This window comes from Populus euphratica, unplaced genomic scaffold, assembly GCF_000495115.2.
Source record: "Populus euphratica unplaced genomic scaffold, PopEup_1.0 scaffold129.1, whole genome shotgun sequence".
NCBI lineage: Eukaryota > Viridiplantae > Streptophyta > Magnoliopsida > Malpighiales > Salicaceae > Populus > Populus euphratica.
The window spans coordinates 104,192-109,177 of NW_011499907.1; the positions used below are offsets into that span (position 1 = coordinate 104,192).

A 4,986-nucleotide genomic window follows, 5' to 3' on the forward strand; every position below is an offset into this window, starting at 1 on the left:
GTTAACAAATCAGTAGTTTCTAATTTTGACCTATAAAAAGAGGTATTTGCCATACATTTAGGCATCTTGGTTTTTAGATCAAGATCATGTTCTTACTCTCTCTTTATTGTAATGCTCAAGTTTTGCTTATATTAATATCTTGTTTATGATTCTTATTTTCTTTCCTCTACTTAGTTAACTTTTATCTTATTTATATTCTTATTTTATTTATTTATGTTTTTCTCTTTCATTATATTTAGCTAAGTTTATTATATCAAAATTGAAGGTTACACTAATGGTGTAAGACTAAGTATAATGTAAACTTAATATGGACTTTAATGTTTGATACTAACATGTTTTGTATTTGTTATCTTGTTCACTTTTAATACTTTGCTTGTTAAATGGTTAATCTAGATTTATGTTGTATAACATTTGGTACAACAAATACTTGGCACTTTCATAACCCAACCGTATAATATAACTGACAACTATGCTATGAAAGGAAAGGAACATGATTTATTGTTAATATAAGTTATAATCATTAATACCTAACAACATTTATAAGTATTAGCATTATATTTGAATAAGATAACTAATGTAATCATGTTAACAATTTATAATCCGATTGAAACCATATTTGTGTGTGGTTTCCAATGAAGTAATAAAAAAAGTCTATACTATATTTGTTTGAAATATTTAATCCTTGCATTAATCTTACAATCTCAAAGTTCTCTTTAACTTTTTCTGATTATTGTTGTTGTTGTTGTTGTTGTTGTTGTTGTTGTTGTTGTTGTTGTTGTTGTTGTTGTTGTTGTTGTTGTTGTTGTTGTTGTTGTTGTTGTTGTTGTTGTTGTTGTTGTTGTTGTTGTTGTTGTAGAAGACATTAATCTTTTGATCGTGTCAGCAACAACAACAAAAATAGGGATAAAATTTGATAGAAAAATTCAATGATGAAATTGTAAAAAAAAAAAAAATTACCTCAAATAAAACAAATAATAATCAAAAGAATAAGGATCAAATTTGAGAGATTAAAAATTGATAGGGGTGAAATTGAAAAATATTTGTAATTTGATAGATTATTTTTAGATTAAAAATGGTAGGGGTGAAATTGAAAAGCATTTGTAATTTGATACATTATTTATATATTAAAAAATGATAAGGGATGAAATTAAAAAAATATTTATAATTATTTAGATTATTCAAAATAAAAAATAATAATTAAAAGGATAAGGATAAAATTTAAATGAAAATGAAATTAAAAGGGTTAGCGTGAGATTTGAAAAGGGGAGAGAGAAGAAAAAAAAGGTCACCAACACCAAACTAATTGCATGTTTGACACACGCGTTATCGTACAACATTGAAGGTGCCGATACCTTCTAAACAATGCTTTTGAAAGTGATATTTGATAGTCAAATAACTATGCATGTGCTGCTAAAAAGGTGTTGAGCCCATCAACTTGCTGCATGTATTATACAAGTGCCAATATATTTTTTTAATAATATTTAATATATGATTAATTACAATAATTCCTCTAAATACATTCAAACTAATAATAAAACCAAAGTAAAATGATAAGAAAAAACCCTTATGATAAAGTTACACTAATTTTGTTTCTAAAAACATCATAATAATTTAACTATTTTGAAAAAAATTGAAAAGATAAAAAGCCCCTAAATTACAAACATTATTTTTATTATTATTATAGGGTTCAATTAGCAATTTTATTATATAATAAAAAAATAAAATAACTAAAATCACTCTATAGAATTTGTAAAAGATAATATTATCATGGTAAAAAAATCATTTCATTTTTATTATCCAGCTCAAAGATTTAATAGTTTAAGGACACTCTCACTATTATATTATTATAATGAATAATATTCTGAGTTTTTATAAATAATAACTTTTTTAAAAAATTATTTTTTAAATTTTATATATTTTAAAATGCTATCATTTCATTCGCAACGCAAATCAAATAGAGAAGATGACTAGTATTTACCTATTTTGAGAATGGATGGACGATGGCAATTTTTTTTTCTTCCTATTATTTATTCAAAGAAGAAGCGTTCAACAAATTGCCAAGGCCAAACTCAAAAAAAAAAAAAAAAAAGGGTCTTGTTCAGCCAGTTTTAAAACGACGCGTCAGTGGGTCGTGTTTTTATATGCGCGTCTGTTCTCCACAGTAAACTCAACGCTCGCTAACATTCACCACCAGCTACTCTCTCATTATAATAGAAAAAAACACTGAAAAACCCTAAACCCTCTCTCTCTCTCCTTCAATGGCAGACCTCAAACTCTCAGAAACTCGAGACCTAACAAGAATTGAGCGAATAGGCGCTCACTCCCACATCCGTGGCCTGGGGCTGGACTCAGCCCTCGAACCACGCGCCGTTTCTGAAGGAATGGTGGGACAGACCTCAGCCCGCAAAGCCGCCGGCGTCATCCTCCAAATGATAAAGGAAGGAAGAATCGCGGGTCGAGCAGTTCTTATCGCGGGTCAACCCGGAACCGGTAAAACCGCAATCGCCATGGGCATGGCAAAATCCCTAGGTCTTGAAACCCCATTTGCAATGATCTCCGCTAGCGAGATATTTTCTCTTTAAATGTCAAAAACCGAGGCTTTAATGCAGTCTTTTAGGAAGGCAATAGGGGTTAGGATTAAAGAAGAAACGGAGGTGATTGAAGGTGAGGTTGTGGAGATTCAAATTGATAGACCAGCAGTGGCTGGTGCTGCTTCGAAAACTGGGAAATTGACGATGAAGACAACCGAGATGGAAGGGGTTTATGACTTGGGAGCAAAGATGATTGAGAGTTTGGGAAAGGAAAAGGTGCAGAGTGGAGATGTTATTGCTATTGATAAGCCTTCTGGGAAAGTTACCAAGCTTGGCAGGTCTTTTTCACGGTCGAGGGATTATGATGCCATTGGGCCACAGGTTAGGTTTGTTCAGTGTCCTGATGGTGAGTTGCAGAAGAGGAAAGAGATTGTGCATTGTGTCACACTTCATGAAATTGATGTCATTAATAGCAGGTACGTCCATGGTATTATTCCTCGTGTTTGTGTTTCTTCTGTGACATTCATTTTGCTAGTTATGAGGTCATGCTATCCTTAGTTGCTGTGTTGTTTTGGTTTGTGGCGATACTTGTGGAAAGATGGAGCTCTTCATTAAGTTAGCCAAGAATGTGCATTGTTTACAGTTTTGGAGAATATTAGACCCTGCGGTCTGTTTTGAGTACATTTTTTTCAAAATCCAACTTCATAACATGGTGAGAATTAAAGCCTTAAAGTACTTGTTGCCTAAACACTGTATTAGCAAAAACATTGGTTATTGATTTGTGTTAAGACTTTTAGTGATGTTGTCTTGATGAGATATTGATAGAAATACTGCCTCGCACTCTGGTGAATGAAACTTTTCTGGCCCCGGTTAGCTTCTCAATCTATTAATTATTTTTTTAGCTTGTCTATTGTAAGGTGATTATTTGAGATTAGATAGATATAGCATGAAGACACAGATGTCAAATGTTTGGAGAAACAATGAGATGCCACAAAATGAGAATTTGGAGGAGTTTTCTGCTAGTGTGCTCAAAACACAGAGAAACAGGGGACTAACGTGAGATTCTTTATAGTTTTCATTTCCACAATAAATTAATCCCTAATATGATATTGTATCCTGTGCAATGCTTCTAAAAAAAATTTAGACATCCATCATGAAATTTTTATCAAAGAGAATTCTTGCACTTTTACATGTCCCAAGCCTTTCCTTAAAAAAGGAAAAAAAACAGATTATGGTGTTGTATTTTGTTTGCAATATTTGGAGCATTTGGATGGGGAGAAATTACATATTTTAGGAAATTCTCATTGTATTTATTGGGAGATAGAATTGTGTCTGCTGTAGATTTGTTTCAGCAGATTCATTATGACTCACTTCAAGTGCAGTTTCCTGGTGTCTACAGTGGTATTACCCTTTTTATTGTTAAGACTCTTTCCTGCCAATTTAAATGTGATGGAAATAAATAGGTCATGTAGCTGTAATTCAAATCCATCTTTGCCCACGGATTTTTGGTTCCATGTTAATCACCACTTGTTATTCTCCTCTTTCAGAACACAGGGATTTCTGGCTCTCTTCACTGGTGATACTGGTGAAATCCGTGCAGAAGTAAGGGAACAAATTGACACAAAGGTGGCAGAATGGAGAGAGGAAGGCAAAGCAGAGATTGTGCCAGGTGTTCTTTTCATTGACGAGGTGCACATGCTTGATATTGAATGCTTCTCTTTCCTGAATCGTGCTCTTGAGAATGAGATGGCTCCAATACTAGTTGTTGCCACCAATAGAGGGATTACTACTATACGAGGAACAAATTATAAATCTCCACATGGGATTCCAATAGATCTCCTTGATCGCCTTCTTATCATTACTACTCAACCTTATACAAAGGATGAAATTCGCAAGATTCTGGACATCAGATGCCAAGAAGAAGATGTAGAGATGGCTGAAGAAGCAAAGGCTCTGTTGACTCATATTGGGGTTGAAACTTCCTTGAGATATGCTATCCATCTAATTACTGCCGCTGCGTTGGCATGCCAGAAACGAAAAGGAAAGGTTGTGGAGAGTGAGGACATTACTCGAGTCTACAATCTGTTTCTGGATGTGAAGAGATCAACGCAATACTTGATGGAGTATCAGGAGCAGTACATGTTTAATGAAGCACCCATAGGAGATGGTGAAGAAGATGGCACCAATGCAATGCTTCATTGAAATTTTCTTAGAGAAGGAGATTTCTGTGGTTACTCTTGTTTCCTTGTTTATTTATATGGAGAACAAAACTCCCCCACCGGAACATGTTATCATGCTTTGCCTTTCTGCAAGTGTTTAGGTGCCTCTTAGCTCTTCAATGTGCATTTATGAATTTGTGTTCTTTATTGTGTGCTGCAGCCTTGAAACTTTTAACCATGTAGAATGCAATGTTTTCAGGATACTGATATACAGGAAGAGAACCTTATTTCACATC

The 4,986-nt window shown here is 33.6% G+C and overlaps 1 pseudogene; it reads left to right on the forward strand.

The window, feature by feature from the left end:
- The first annotated feature begins 2,155 nt into the window (after window positions 1–2,155).
- LOC105133447 (ruvB-like 2) lies at window positions 2,156–4,986 on the forward strand (annotated as a pseudogene).